The following is a 16,952-nucleotide window of genomic DNA, read 5'->3' as shown; positions in this document are numbered from 1 at the left end:
CTGAAGACAGAATGACTTGAGCCAGGAAATGTCAAAGAGAATTGATCACAGGAAGCACTGGTCACTGCGTGGTGGGTTGTGAACCACGTGGCAACCAAAAGAGAGAGCAGCCAGGACAGCAAGGGATCTGGGAACCAAGTCGTGAGTTTAAGCAATTGAAGAAATTAGCCTTGAGAGGAAATGAAAGCCTTGATAACCTTTAGGTGTTTTTCATGAAACAAAAAAGCCAATGACAGTAACCACAGTAAATGCTAAATTTTACTGAGGACTTAATTCAGATGAAGGCTTCAAAGAAGTAAATTATGTCAGATCATGAAAAACAAACATAGCCATCTGAGACTAGAATGAATGGGCTCCCTGGTGAGCTAGTGCCCCTGGGGTATTCAAATGCAAGCCAGCTGCTCACAGGTCAATAATGCCCTAGAAAGGACTTAACCTCTTGCAGTGGGATGTTGGACTAAATGGTTTCTAGTTTTCCTTCATGCTGAATCTATGGACCCTTAACAGTTAGGAGATCTATTTGTATTTGGTTCATGGCATTTTCTTAGAAAATATTTGATCTAAGCTACGCTCCCCACCCCCACCCACCATCCACCCCCAATGCCACCTTTCCCATCTTCTTGTCATGCCATGCCCAGCGCTGACAGCAAGAAGGGAGAAGAAGGCTTGGTGGGCAGTCCTTTCCTTCATACACATAGACCTTTCTCCACTGCTCCAGGCAAAATGCCTAGACAAATTCTGTCCCATGCAAACCTTACTACTCCATCGCTGACACCAACAAGATCAGATTTCGTAACCACCCGAAACCTTCTGGTGGGTTTTCCTGACTTTCACAGACTGGCCTCCAATCTGTTCTTTCTTTGAAAAATAAATACTTCTTCATCTTAGGATATGTTCTGTGCCTCTTAGTGATATGTTCTGTAGTTTTAACTGTATCTAGTTGGAACAGAAATTCACCAAATTAATGATCAGAGTTGTATGACTAGTGATTGTAAAACTAAATTGAAAGAGTAATAGAAAAATGGCCTAAGAAAGATTCTTACCTTGGCTCAGAGTAGCTGGGTCAGGATGACTTCATGGGTTATTTCACTTCTAATTTCTAGATTGCTGGATAATTTCAATAAAGATGATGCTGGGCAATTACTGAGTCAGCCACACACTTGAGTTACTGCCTTTACGACTTTTACAATAGAGTGGAGAGGTGAGTCACATTTTATTGCAGAGCGCTTATGTCTAATAGAGCTTTAGTCCATCCCACCAATGAAAAAGTCAAATACAAAGAAAAAAATATCCCCAGGAAGACACAATAGAAGGAAAATGATAGAATATCATCTTTATCTCCGAGCTCTGTTTCATCCTCAAATTATTCTTAACTTATCCATGAATGCTTCAGACAGCAAAGATGATCTTAAAATGTGAAGCATGTTGTTGCCCTCATTTCATGGAATATAGTAAGGCATCTTTTCCTCTTTTTTAAACTGCCAAACTGTGTTGTCTAAATCTTGTGTTAGATCTCTCAGTTGTGAGCAAATGCATAAAAATAGCTTTCCACTCTGTAGCTGGGTCTAAGCCAATTAATGAGAACAAGGAAATGACTCAGTGGAGAGTCTGAGATACTTTATATTTGAGAATTCACATTATCCCTCCACACACACACATACCAATTTAAGAATGAACTGGAGTAAGACCTCAGGAAAGAATATGATGGTCCCCTCACATAGATACCTATCTTCCAAAGAGTCTCCAAAAGACAGAAACATATCCAGTGACAAGGACATGCAAGCAGAGCGAATGCTTCCCCATGCAAACTATATTTCCTAATAATTCCAGAATTATTTTTCAATGTCCCTTCAAGTTCTTTTTATTCCACAAATGAGAGAGCCTCTCAGGGTGATCATTTGAGTTTAATACCTCTTTAAACATTTTGGGAGTTCCAATTAGTGAGCTTGGGGCTACCAATTTCCCCTTTGAAAAAAAGAGTGAATTCTAGCTCAAAACATCTGTCAATAGCAGGAGCAGTGAGAGACAGAAAGGAGGGAAGCTGGTGATAAGGATGCTCCATCATGTTTAAGAAAACAACAGTGGAAATTCAGAACAACAAATTTTGAACCTGCATAGCCCTGGTGTGTTCTACACAGAGCACACAGCTGTACTTTGGTTGGTTTATAAGGGATGGAACTGGGGATCTCATTCAAGACAGGTAGTAATCTAAGATAAGCTGAAACTATATAGCAGCGCTTTCCTTTTTGAGCATGAGAAGAAAAGACTTTCTTCATCTTAATCATGCAGCAAACCTCAAGTAAATGTGACAGGCATGGAGAGAAATCAGACCATTGGGAAGAAAATGAAAATAAACAGGGTTTGGTGGAAAAAACAAGGGAGGAAAGCTAAGCAAAAATCACAAATGTAAAAAGAAATGTGTTGGAAATGTTACAAAGAAAACTAAAAGGAGATGTGTGAGTAAGCTCTAAAAGCAAAGAAAATTAATGGAGGCGAGCAGCTGGAAACAGAAAATAGGATATGTGAAGGAGAAAGAAAGGAGAGATGGGATCAAGAAAATAACGTATGGTATTATTAATGATAAATGGTCACTTCATATTTAATGCATTTTAAAAAGAATATACCATTGTACCATGGAAATTCTAAGACTGCCCACTCTAGAGGCTATATAATCCATTACATTTTTGTGTAGGAAAGTAACCAAACCACAGACCCAAACCACTCATCACTGGAAAAGACTGCCTAGCATATTGGTTCTCCTGACGTTAGAGTATATTCCAGGAGTATCATTCATAACCCACAGGGGAGCTTTATCTTTAAATGATGTTGCACATCACACATCCACATACTAGGAAGACCCTGTGTGATCTATAATTTTTAAGAATTCAGATTCTCTTCTATCTCTGTTAGTACTATAGTACAATAATAAAATCTTGGTTGAAAATAAATAAATAAATAAATAAATAAATAAATAAATAAATATCAGGGCTCTTATGATTTACTGAACCTCTAAATTCCAGCTTCGCTTCTGGTAGATTTACTTGTGTTTCCCTCATATTGATTTTTTCCAGAAGCCCAGATGCAGGCCTGCTTTGTGGAGAAGGATTATATATGGATTCCCTAAAGAGGAATCTGATACGAAAAGAGACTTGGGGATTAGGAGGCCCAGTGTTTATAAACATGAAAGAGATTTGAGCCGGAATTTTTATTTACAAAGGAGGCTGAAGTTTAGGGAACTCATTTTTGAATGGTCAGAACTACCACAAACCTCTGCTTCTCCAAAGGACAAAGAAGAAAAGTCTCAAGGGTAGCTGGAAGGAGAGGACAGGGAATCCAAACTAACCAACAAGTACTAATGATTGAATAAGGAACAAAAAACAAAGGCTTGTTGTGTTTTGTTCTCCAAATCACAGAACATGGGTTTAGTACAATTTTTATAAATCTTTGATTCAGCACCATGTGATCATACTGTTATATATAATGAGAAGGTACAGTTATAGGCAAATAAAATATCTGGGCAACCTCCTGGCAGTAATCTCTTTAGGATTTTCACCCCACACTAGTTGCCTAGACTACAAATCATAAAATCAACTACCATTTACATCCCCATCCTGTTGACCCTTTGCAATTCTAGAAATTCCATGAGAGTCCAGAAGGAGATTTGTTTGTGACCTCCCACCCAGTCACAAAACTGGGTCTCTGTAGGACTCTAAAACACTTCCCAAACTCGTAGATACTGCTGATGGGAATGGAGATTAGTACAACAGTCCTGGAAGGCAATTGGACAAGTATCGCTCAATATGTTCATGTCTTTTACTCAGATAACTCGCTTTCAGAAAATTATTCTAAAACAGTAGGCATAGATGATTGCAAAAATTTAGCTACACACCTGTTCATCACAGCACTGTTTAAAATAGCAAGAAATGAGAATCAATCTAAATATCAGGCCATAGAGGTTAGTTCAATAAACAAACTGTAAATCATGGTAGATTTAATGTGACGCAGTAGTAAAATATTTAATGGCATGGGATCATGTTCTCAAAATATATTTTTTTAAGATTTTATTTATTTATTCGTAAGAGATACAGAGAGAGGCAGAGACACAGGCAAAGGGAGGAGCAGGCTCCCCGTGGGGTACCCGAAGCAGGACTCGATTCCGGGACTCTGGGATCATGCCCTGGGCCAAAGGCAGACACTCAACCACTGAGCCACCCAGGTGTCCCAGATGTTCTCAAAATATTAAATGATAAAAACCGCAACTGCATGATTCCATATACAGTTTTTAAATGTTTTTTTAAACTATGTATATATGTGTATTAAAATGTTAATAATAATCATGTCTTTCAAGTGGGACTATGAGTGATTTTTTACATTTTTTTTCTGACATCAGTAATGAAATGTGTTTCTCAATGAATATTGTTTTATAATAAGTAAAAATGTTATAATTTTAAAAATTAAAATGTTTTTTTAAAATCTAAAAGCTTGTAGCCTATTGGTTATTGAACCTGTTTCCCATCTGACCATACCTGACCATACCTTAAATAGGTTAAGTAGATATGTGGAAAGGGCTCCAAACAAGAGACCAGTATTATATTACTGGAGACACTTCATATTTTCTTGACACTTGGGGTAAGAACACCAGGCCTGCACCTCATTGGCTTCAACTAGGCTGGAACCTCCTGCTGGGTGCTGGGCACTGCCCTCTGCCCTTGCATAGGACTGGAGGCTCTGTGGCCCCCACATAGTCCTGACCTCACCCTTTTTCGGACCTGTCAGCAGTATGTTGGCCTATCCCCGAGTTCTCTGAGGAGACCTAAAATCTTGGCAGCACTCTGATCTGGCGGGATCACTATCTCTGAGTCTAATCACCTGTGGCACCAAGCAAGACCAGCTACATAATCTGAAGGGCTAAGTGCAAAATGAAAATAAAGAGCCCCTTACTCAAAACCTAAGGATTTCAAGATGGCAGCTGTAAAGCATTAAGCAAGAGCAGGCCTTGCTGAATGAACACAGGGACCCTGGGCCCACACTCAGGTCACACACCCAAGAAGCTGTCCTGGCACCAGCCTCCTTTCTATTTCTTGTCAATTCTGTTCATTTGCAAAGTGTGAACAAGTTAGTTTTTTCTTGACTCTGAAAATGGGACCCAGAAACAAAGGCATTTAAAGAGAGCCAAGAGGGGACGCCTGGGTGGCTCAGTGGTTGAGCATCTGCCTTCAGCCCAGGGCATGATCCCGGGGTCCAGGGATGGAGTCCCACATCAGACTCCCTGCAGGGAGCCTGCTTCTCCCTCTGCCTGTGTCTCTGCCTCTCTCTGTGTGTCTCTCATGAATAAATAAATATAAGAGAGCCAAGATGACTGTCAAGCTAACATAATTTATATTCTAATATCCGAGGACCAAATTCTGTATACTCATGTTGTAATAATGGCTACATCATTCCAGAGGGTGTCTGTTCAAATGCAGGGAGACAGGAAGGCAAGAAAAACCTCACAACTATCAAATCAGTTTCCTTTTCCCTCCTAGAATAATAGCGATGCATAGGTTTCACACATCCTTGAAATAAAAGCATCTAACTTCTAATTATTTAGTAGCTTTTGTCTAATAGGAGGATTATCTTGGCCAATTCATTATCAAGTTAATTAGAAATTTGTTACCAGGAATTTAGTGGTAATTAGGGCTCCAAAGTGATATGTAATTAGCATTTTCTCTTCCTCCACCTTGAATATTCCAGAAAACTACTAAAAGGCTCTCATAACATGTGGCAGTGGTGGAAAGCAGGCATTGCAGAGTCTGAAATCAGTTTGAGTTCTTCTGTTATCGAGGTGCTCGGTGGCCCCGAAGAAGCCACTGGATTGTTCTGGGTCTTGGTCTCCTCAATTGTCAGCAAAGACAATGATTCCCCGAGAATGATGGATGAATAAAATAAAGTAATATAAAGAATTTGTAGGGATCCCTGGGTGGCGCAGCGGTTTGGCGCCTGCCTTTGGCCCAGGGCGCGATCCTGGAGACCCGGGATCGAATCCCACATCGGGCTCCCGGTGCATGGAGCCTGCTTCTCCCTCTGCCTGTGTCTCTGCCTCTCTCTCTCTCTCTGTGACTATCATGAATAAATAAATAAAATCTTTAAAAAAAAAAAAAGAATTTGTAAAAACGTTTTTTAAAAAAGATTATACATACATCAAAATTATTAGTGAGTTATTACCTTAAATTGTAGCCGTTGTGATATGTAACAAAAGGGAGCTGATCAGATACTAAATATATATCCTGTATTCTTTTGAAGGAAATAATTTGTTTTCCTGGATCTAGGCTCACTGTGTACAAAATGTTTCTTTAAAAAGGAAAATATTGCTTGTATCTTTCTGCCAAAGGTATATGACAGTGCTTTGAATTGGACAAGCCTACTAACCCCTCCATTTTAATGATCATTATAATAAATCATGGGTTAGAGGAAAGATGGCCTGCCCATAGTTGTGTAGCTCATTTGTTTTAAGCAATGTTTTATACTTCCAACGGCATTGCAAAAGAAGGCTTTGAAGATGGCCTTGAGATATGACTTAACTTATCCTTGGCATAATTTTCACAGATATATTTCTCCAGTATAGACCTGTATATCACATGCTCAGACTCTACGCACACATTATCCCTGGGTCACCAATGTGGTGACAAGAGGAGGGGGCTTTCTCAACATTTTGAAACCTGTGGGACAAACAAATGCTGATGATGAGCCTATGCAAGTGAATTGAACCATGAATCTCTACTGCTTTTGACTAGAATCTGAAAAAATCCCACGTAAAAATGCTAGTTATCTAAAGAGGATCAAAAACTGATTGGCTTTGGACCCTCCCTGTCTGGGGAATTCACATAGAAAAAAAAAAAAACGAGATCATTGTGAGGAAAACCTCAGAAACCTGTTCTTGATGAAAAGAACTTGATTGTTCGGCAGACTGTGACTTGTACTCACACATATGTAACTTACCACGGTCAAGCCTTCTGATGATCATGTTTTACAGAGTTACTCAATTTCACTATGAAAACTATATTGTGATGGTGATGAGGTAAGGGCTTCACCCCAAATATCTGGTCAACAGGGACATAGTTTGGGATGCCCAACCACTCTGAGCCAGTTTCCTTCTCTATAGAATGGGGGTCTGATCTTTACCGACAGCTCCACAGGTTGTGAGGGTTAAATGAGATCAATAATTCAAATGTGTTTTGCAAACTGTAAATATATGTACAAAGAGGAGGGCAGAGTCTTGTGTTTGATGATTGCAATAGCACCATGTGTGTAAAAGCAATTTAAATTCCCCTTAAGGTGAACTGTATTTATAGAACCTCGTGTTTCTAATAATGAGTATCAGAAGAACATATTTTGGAATCCTAGGTTTATGTAATATCCTGTTTTAAGAACCACAAGAGAAGCCAGAGAAAGAATAGTGAACTTGTAGCACACTTGGAGTCAATTATCTGAAAAACACGCGTGCACACACACACACACACTGTGAAGGGAGATCCAGAATACGTGTTGCTGCTAGTAACTTGGCTGAGCAATAACATATGGATGCTGCAACTGGACTTACAAAAGGGCAACCCTCCACAGCAATAAAATTTTCCATTGTTTCACATTTATCGTTTGACACTTAGAAGTTCTCGTAATATATTAGACCCTGTTTAGAATACACCCCTCTCAAAAAAAAAAAAAAAAAAAGAACTGGTACAAATTATAGAAGAGAGTCATAAATAATGGGTCTGGAAGTGGGAGGACTTCCCAGGAGGCATGGATTTAGAGTCAGATCCTGAAGGAGAAGAGCAAGCTTTGCCAAGGCCTGAAAGACAAAGGGCCAAATAATTTAAGGGACCCAGTTGCTCATCAAGTATTTATTGACTAAGTACTATGTGCCAGCTTCATGCTAAGGACGCTATGCTGTTCAAAATAAAGTCCTTATCCCCATGTCCTTACATTCTGTTAAGGAAAATAGAACAATAAGGCAGGAAAAATAAATCAACGAAAAACTTGCAAACATGGCAGAGAATGATTGGGGAAGGGTTGACACATCTGACTGGGTGGTCTGGGAAGGGCCGTGGGCCACAGGCTGGGACCGAGGGATGACAATAGTGATGACGTGGTTGGTGCTAATCCAGGCAGAGGGCAGAGGAAGTGCCAGGCCCTGAGGAGGGAAAAGAGAGAGAGAGGCCACTGGCTGGAGCCCAGTGAACTAGGAAGAGACTGGTGTGACATGAGGTGGAGGGGAAGTGAGTGGCCAGATGTTACAGGGCCTTGCAGGCTGAGATAAGGCGTTTGAGTGCGATTCTGAGCATGATGGGAACTATTGAAATGTCTGAAGCAGGAAATTGCTTTATGGCATTCAAAGATTACTTTGGCTCTGGTGGTTGGACAGGAGAGGTGATCGCAGGGAAGAGAAGAGAGGCAAAGAGACTGGTGGAGCGTGCCTGCAGAGGCCCAAGTAACAATGGAAATGGAGGGGAAGGACTCCTTGGGAGCCAGCAGCCTGCACTGCACTGAAACACTTACCCTGTTTCAGTCCACTGTGCTCTCAACTGCAACCCAAAGACTCCACCCCAGGAATACCCTCTTCCTGACAATTTCCTGAAAGCTGCATCATCTGGCCACATGCATCTGGAAGAGGCTGCTGGCGACTGCCAAGACAAATGGTTAACAAAAGAGGTTGCAGTGGGAGCCAATGAGTGGGCACATGCGTCCATGTCTCCTGTCACTGCCACTACTCCACATTGACAGAGACTCACCAGCAACACCCTCATCACATCCATTTGTTGCTTTTACCTACCCTTTTGAGGCTATGGATGGAAACTATTAAAGTTAGGGAAATGACTGAAATATTTTCCCGCTGTCATGAAATTAAATCCATACAAAAGCTCCAAGAGTATTCAGCAGCCCTAAAGCTCACCAGGGTGGTGAGAACCTGTACCCATTTGCTTTTAAAACATGAGCGAGGATGGTTCTTTAAATTAATTTCTCGCTGCACCCATAAATAAAAAATGTCCACTTGTTGCTGATCTCTTGCAAAATTTGGAAGAAGTTGCCTTCCTTTGTAGGCAGGATTCACATAAAACAGCACTCATACCTTCATTCACTCCATGTTTGGTTGTAATTAAGTGTTTCATTCTTGAGGTTTCTTATACACAGAGTCTCCGTATAGAAGAAGAGTTACTAGAGACTGATTTTTTGCCTTTTGGAAGCAGGGGAGACGTCCCCCACCCACCTCTGTCTGAACATTAAATCACAGCACTTCAAGTTGAACTGGGTCCCATTTTCCCAGCCTTTGATATTCTTCCAATATCCCAGTGTGCAAGACACCAAAACCAGGAAAACCTATTGTAATTTTGTGAATTGCTATTGTTTATTTGATTGGTATCTATACCTACTATCTCTTTCTTTGACTTTCCTAATTTAGGATAGTCCTTGAAAGATAAAGCAGTGTGTGGAGAAGAGTATTGTGAGAAAACCAAATAGGTCTCACTAACTTATTTTTGGAAGTTTTGGAAATAAGTAGAGGAGAGAAATAAGAGGTACTCACGAAGGAGAGCGGGAATTAAGATCTGGAAGAGGCTGAGGATTTTTCTCATTTAAGAAAACAAGATATCACAGTGTCTTGAGTTGCATTTTATGACTTGGATGTGAGATCATAAAACACGGGTGAGTTAGTTCAGAGCGAGTAGGTCATGCCTCTCCTACAGGTTGGGGTGGATCAGCTATGCTGGTCCCAACCTAATCCCTTAAGTATAGCAAGAAGACTCCCAAAGGGGATTAGAGCCCAAAGATGACACACACAATTTAAATTAGTGCATGATGACCCCAAATTAGGATAGAAAGTGAACTCAGACAATCATTCAAATGGTATGACTTTAGGGACTCTGAAAAGCAGCCTGGTTCAAGAATGTCCATCCTCACATCAGCCCAAAATTCTTTTCAAGATCCTCTTCTGTGAGTTAGTTCCTTCCTACCTCCTTATAAAAAGTCATAAGCTATCAGAGATGAGTAAACGTGATGCCATTATTACTCAGTCGGATTTTAATGTGACTTGATCTGTAATATCAAGGGAGGGGGTGTAGAATGTAAGCAGGAAGGATAGTGAGTTCTGACATTTTGATATGTACTCATATCAAAATGGATGGTCAGAGAGTGGTTTTGCTGCAGGAGAGGATCTGGGACAGATAGGGGTTGTCCTACTCAGAACTTTGCACAGTGCTGACCTGATAAACCCTCTCCTAGGATTCACAAATCAATCATTAAGTACTTACTAAGGACTACTATGTGCCAGACACTGTACTATGTTCTGTGGACCCAAAGAGTTATCAAAGATAACATACCTGGTGTAAGTAGATAGTTAGGACACTGCACATCTTCCCTATTCTGCATTCAGTGACGTCATGACGATATGCACCGGGTGCTATAGGAATACCAGCAGGAGGGGGGCTTAGCCCAACTCCAAAGGAAGAGTGAATGATGGCTAGGAAAGATTTCCCGGAGGAGGTGGTAGCTAAGCCAAATTACTTCTGTAGTAGAGTTTACCGTATTTCACCGATTCTGAAGTGCACTCTTTTCTACATTGCAACATCTCTGAAACTAGGATTTGTCTTATAATCCATAGAGACATAGTAGCTATGGGCCAGGCAAGCTACTATGACATTAATTGTCATTACCTGCACAGGAACACACTTGCCCATTTTGACATCAGTTCATTCGAGCTATTTTTAATGTTTAATGTGGAGTTTAATTGCTGTTTAAAATGTCTTCAAGAAATTATCCATGATTTATTGTTAAAGCAAAAAGTTATTGTCTACACAGAAAAGTGTGGGATCAGAGTGAAAGACCATACGTTGGCATTAAGAAAGCAGATACCTATCAATACAGGGATGTCCACAGCTCTGTATTTCCTCACAAAGTAGCGTATTTTCTGAGATTCAAGAAGATACCCAGGAGCAAATGAAGCTATTACATTCTGTTGCTAAGATACCAAAGAAAGAATTGCCTACCACACACTTAGCAACACAGCTAAAGGCAGGATAAGTTGCTAAGCCCAAAGGAGTAGATTCAAGAAAGTGTCAAAGGAGCAGAGGCTATTGGTACTGATTTACCATGGTAGAGGACTCTCCTTAAAGCATTATGGTATAGGTTTTTAAAAGTTTTTTATTTATTTATTCATGAGAGACAGAGAGAGAGAGAGGCAGAGACACAGGCTCCATGCAGGAAGCCTGATGTGGGACTCGATCCTAGACCCTGGGATCACACCCTGAGCCAAAGGCAAACAGACGCTCAACCACTGAGCCACCCAGGCGTCCTGCATTATGGTATAGTTTAAAAAGTAGTGTTCTTTCCTTTATTGCTATGAAGTGGCTAATCAACAGTGTCTTTTTAAAAAAATTAGGTAGGTATATTTTATTCAATCTATTTATAAAGATATATTTTAATGAAAACTCAGGATTAATAACTCTTTTAGAATAAAAAAATAACATTTTAGAATATATAAACTTTCATAGTATAATACACTATTTGGTTGCAAGGAGCAGGAACCCATTCACTTAGCTTAAACCCAACAGAGTGGTGAGCTAGAGCCGGCTCATACAAGCTCATGAAGGGCGACTGTATGTGCCTGTTTCCCCTCCTCTGTGTTCAGTAACATCATGATAGCTTGCAATAGGCCAGGGTGGGAGTATTTATACTCAGGGCTTTGTTGTTTGTCTGTTTGTTTGAAGAGCTGGTTTACCGGGACACCACTGTCAAAGGGAAAATCTGTGAATTATACAAGAGTATCTCATGGAAGCAAAGGGTTTGGAGCCATGTAATGTAAAGTTATTAAGAACAAAGATAACTTCTTTTTATATATTCCTCAGTCTCTCCAGAGCCATGTGGCCTCTTATCTCTTCTTAGATCTGCATATCTTTTCCTTCTTCTCTCTCCAGATTTCATGGCCATCTCTAGTAAAATCAGGTTCAAGTAAATTCATATTGAGTGTAGATCCTCCTTTCTAGAACTATGACTAGGGTAGATTTTCAAGAAGGGGGCATAAGGGCGGGAGAAAAATGATGAGCACCTCAGCCTCAGTCTTTAAAAAAGTTAGGGTAAGAAAAGTAAGTTGGAAAGACATCCCAAACAGTGGTACCTATTTTAGAATTGCTAGAGCAGGGACACCTGGGTGGCTCAGTGGTTGAGTGTCTGCCTTTGGCTCAGGGCATGATCCCAGGGTCCTGGGATCAAGTCTCACTGCGGCCTCCCTGTAGGGAGCCTGCTTCTCCCTCTGCCTCTGTCTCTGCTCTGCCGCTGCCCCCCCCCCCTCTCTGTGTCTCTCATGAATAAATAAATAAAATCTTTAAAAAAAATTGCTAGAGCAAAAAGTAGAAACCTGGCATAGCAAGAGGGTGAGACTAAAGAGATGGACAAAGGACAGGCATGAGGGCCTCATGCATCACGTTGATGGGCTTAGAATTTGTTCTGCACACAACAGGGTTTCAAAGTCTAAAAGTTATCAGCACACCAGGGTGGCTCAGTGGTTGAGTGTCTGCCTTTGGCTCAGGTCCTGATCCCAGGGTCCTGGGATCAGAAGTCAGCTTCTCCCTCTGCCTATGGTTCTGCTTCTCTCTGTGTGTCTCTCATGAATAAATAAATAAATAATCTTTAAAAAAGAGAGAAAAAAGTCCAAAAGTATCAAGCATGGGAGAACTGAAGTCTAGATGCTTCAAATAAAGTCCTGAGAGACATTAAGCCGCAGTGAGAAAGGCATGAACAGGACAGTCCAAAGCTTGGGTCATATATGTGTCCATTGACAGATTCCTTCCATCACTTGGGCAAAGTTCTCAAATCCTCAGTTTCTTCATTTACAAACTGGAGATAAGTAATAGCTACCTCTGACTACCTCTGAGGAGTCACTGGGAAGGCAAATGACATAATCTGTGTGAAAAATATGGTTCAAGCATAAGGTACTTACTCATCTGTAAAATGAGGGGGTTGGTCTAGATGGGATCTGATGTTCTTCTAGTTCTAAAGCTCTATGACTCTATTATTATCCTTATTATCTGACGATCATGCTAAAATTATGGGTTTTATGGATCTGAAACACCCTTCTCTCATCTTGCCCAGAAAACGTAATGCAAGGCTCTTAGCCTGGGAAATACCACTTCTTAGGTGGTTGTTTCCACAGAAACACCAATAACCATAAAGTTGTGCAGGAATGTGAACTGTCTGGGTTTGAACAGGAAGAGGAAATTAATGTAAAAACCAGGAACAGAACCAAACCCCTAAAAAAGAATAGAGTTTCTTTCTGTACATTACATGTAAATATGTAACCTAATCCCCCATCTGAAAACTTTCTGCTTTTTAAAATACTGCACATGATACCATAGCTGAAACACTGAACGATTTAAAAGTGGTTTCAGAACACTATGACAAAACCTAGAGGTTTAGAACGATGAGGTCTAGAGAATTGCTTCATTCCAAAATTGCCCTTCAGCCACAGTGGTTAGTGTTCAGTGACTCTCTTGTGTTTTAGAAAGAAAAGGGGGGAAATGATCCTCTTCCTAGGAATACATCATCAGAGGTGGAGCAGTAATGATTGAACCGCTGCTGACAGTCACAGAGGGCTGCCTATGTGCCAGACGCTGGAGTATGAGCGCTTTACTTGGATTTTATTTAATCTTCATAAAATCTCCAGTGAGGCAGGCGCTCTTATTGGCCCCATTATGTAGATGAGAAACCGAGGCTCAGAGGCCAAGGCTCCATCTGAGTCCTGCAGCCAGCAGGCGGTAGCTCTGGGATTCAAAGCCACAGAGCCTGGCTCCAGACTTCATCCTTGTCATCACCTATGCTACTTTGGCTCCGACTACTTACTATGATTCCCTAAAAACAGTTTTTTCCAAAGCAAAAGATAACATGATATGTATTGAGGGGCGGTTGGGAAAGGATCTCATTAGCGAGAGAGGCTCTGTGGTACTTCATTTACAACAGTTAAAAATGAATAGTATGTTGAATGTTCTCCTCAGCACATAGAAACAGTCCACATTTCCCAGAATGGACAACCTAAAACATCAGAGGCATCCTGTCTCAGGAAAAGCTCAGACCTCCAAAACCCCTTTTGTCCCATAAATAAAGAGTAAGCCTCCTTATCCCAGCTCACAAGGATTTGGAGAGGAGGCAGGGATTCTCCATCCCAACCTTGGTCTCTCCTTAGCGGCTGTCGGAACCATCAATTAATTGCCACTCTTTCTTCCCATGGTTCAGAGCAGTCAGACCATGGAAAGGGAGTGAGATCCCGAGGAAAGGATTCTCTCCCCATCTTCCAAGCAAAACACTTCAATCAAATATCTTTTTTCTCATACGTTTAAACAGATTCTAAAAATACATTTACAGAAAACCCAAAAATGACATTAGATTCTCCTTTTCTTTGGTTAGCCATAAACGTTTGTGAGGCATAAAAGCCTGTGGTAGGGAAGGAAATGATAATACAGCTCAGTAATCCACTATTTCTATTCCTAGAACATAATTACCGAGGAAAGCAATCAAGTGGCATGCATTTATTGAGCATTTACTAAATGCCTTGCTGTGTGGGATAGAAAATAAGGGCAGTAAGGTCTTAATTAACAGACCCCTGGGAACTGAACATGGTTAAAGCAAAGATGAAGACAAAATTTCTGTAAAAACTGTGGAAGCAAGGCTGCCTAAGGATAGGAGAAAACACTAAAGGGATGGAGAATTGTGAAGCTGTTCCTCTCTTGCCAACTCTTTGGGGGGCTTTTCCTGCTTCTTGAGAAATACCCTCCCTCAAATCCTCTGCACTTTCTCTCTCACTCAGCGGGCATGTGTGGTTCCCTGCAGCCCTGGCCAGGAGCTGCGAATGCAAAGAGGATCTGGACCCCACTAATGGGCTCTGCTTCCAGCCAGCATTTGCACAGCTTCTGTCACTCTGCTCCTACCCCCACCAGGCCAGTCAAAATAGGGTATGATGACGAGTCATTCACACTTTTGAATGGGTTGGCCAATAACGGCTCACGCAAAGCCCATTCACACTAAAATGGAACTCTGGGTGCTTTGGCACTTGAAGGCTGTTTCTTTCAGTTGAGGAACGGAGTTTCAGATACCACTAAGCATGTTGTAGGAGGAAGAAGGGGAGCTGGGAATCACCCCAGTTCTGCTTATGTAGCTGGGCCTGGACGCCTCAGCTCAAATGTCACCTCTTCAGGGAGCCCTTCTGTGACGCTGGATCTAATGTTGGTGGGCTGTCAGGTTAGCCACTTTGTTTTATTGGTAGCCCTTCCTGTTATTGTAAATTACCTTGTTTATTTCTCTATGGTAGGTTACCCTGCACTTCCCTCTAAGTCCTAAGATCTTCTCAATTTTCTTTTCTACTCTGTCCGCAGAGCCTGACACATTGGCTAGGACATGGATGGTTATTGAGGGAGCGAGTGACTGAGTGAGTGACTGAGTAAATGAATGTATTTGGCCACTTGATTTAGCTCCTGAGGAGTGGTTGAGAGGACAGATACAGGCAGCTAGTATTTGACAAGGGGACCAAGAATATTCCATGGGGATAAGGACAGTCTCTTCAATTAAATAAACTTAGGGAAGGGGTGCCTGGGTGGCTCAGTGATTGAGCATCTTGCCTTTGGCTCACGTCGTGATCCCAGGATCCTAGGATCAACTCCTGTATCAAGCTCCCTGCGGGGAGCCTGCTTTTCTTTCTGCTTATGTCTCTGCCTCTCTCTCTGCGTCTCTCATGAATAAATAAATAAAATCTTTTTAGAAATTTAAAAAAATGATTAAAAAATAACAAGTTTAGGGAAAACTGAGTAACGTTGAGAAGACTGGAATTGCGCCCCTGTTGTATACCCCTCACATAAAATAACTCAAAAATGAATTAAAGACTTAATTCATTGCAAGACCCAAAACTGTAAAACTAGAAAAACAAACAAACAAACAAAAAAAAACAGGGAAAAAGCCTCCTGACATTGGTCTTGGCAATATCTTTTTTGGATGAAACACCAAAAGAAGAGAAAAAAGTCAAAAGCAAAAATCAACAAGTGGGACTACATCAAACTAAAAAGCTTCTGCACAGTAAGATAAACAGTCAACAAAATTAAAAAACAACCTACTGAATGAAAGGAAATATTTGCAAACTACATATCTATAAGGGATTAATTTCCAAAATATATAAAGAACACATGCAACAACTCACCACCAAAAAACCCCAAATTTTAAAAAAAAACCCGATTTTTAAAAAATTGACAGAGGAACCTGATAGACATGTATTGAATCATTATGTCGTACATCTGAAGTTAATAAAGGCCATATGTCAATTATACCTCAATTAAAAAAATTCACATGGCCAACCGGTATATGAACAAATGCTCACTAGTATCACTAATCATCAGGGAAATATAGATCAAAACAATAATGAGATACTGCCGAACACCTGTTAGAACGGCTATTCTCAAAATAAGTGTTGGCAAAGATGGGGAGAAAATGAGAACCCTTTTGCACTGTTGGTAGGACTCTAAATTGGTGCAGCCACTATAGAAAACAGTATAGAGGTATCGAGGCTCCTCAGAAAATAAAACACAGAACTACCATATCACTACCAGCAACCCCACGTGGGCACATATCCAAAGGAAATGGAAATCGAATCTTTTTTTTTTTTTAATGAAAATAGAATCTTGAAAAGATATCTGCACTCCCACATTCACTGCAGCATTATTCACAATAGCCAAGACATGTAAACAACCTAAATGTCCATCAAGAGATAAATGGGTAGAGAAGATATGGCCTTTTTATGCAGTGGAATATTATTCAGCCGTGAGAAATACGGAAATCCTGTTGTTTGCAACAATATGGATAAACCTCAAGGCCATTATGCTAAGTGAAATGAGTCAGAGTAAGACAATTACTGTATGATATCACTTACTTAAGGAATCTTAAAAAGCCAA

At 40.7% G+C, this 16,952-nt stretch overlaps 1 protein-coding gene across 8 annotated transcripts in view; it reads right to left on the bottom strand.

Moving 5' to 3' along the window:
- The window catches only part of LOC140632675 (uncharacterized), a 66,696-nt gene that overhangs the window by 37,301 nt on the left and 12,443 nt on the right, over positions 1–16,952 (bottom strand). For 2 of the 8 annotated variants that reach the window (XR_012030304.1, XR_012030308.1), the window contains exon 1: positions 1,044–1,499. The exons of 5 other annotated variants lie outside the window; for them this stretch is intronic. The gene's annotated coding sequence lies outside the window, so the exon portion shown is untranslated. Of the gene's footprint in view, positions 1–1,043; positions 1,500–16,952 lie in introns of those variants that run through there. One more of the 8 variants, XR_012030307.1, reaches the window with a different exon arrangement.

This window comes from Canis lupus, chromosome 4 (genome assembly GCF_048164855.1).
Source record: "Canis lupus baileyi chromosome 4, mCanLup2.hap1, whole genome shotgun sequence".
In the NCBI taxonomy this organism is placed as follows: domain Eukaryota; kingdom Metazoa; phylum Chordata; class Mammalia; order Carnivora; family Canidae; genus Canis; species Canis lupus.
This window is presented reverse-complemented; position numbering and strand designations above follow the sequence as displayed.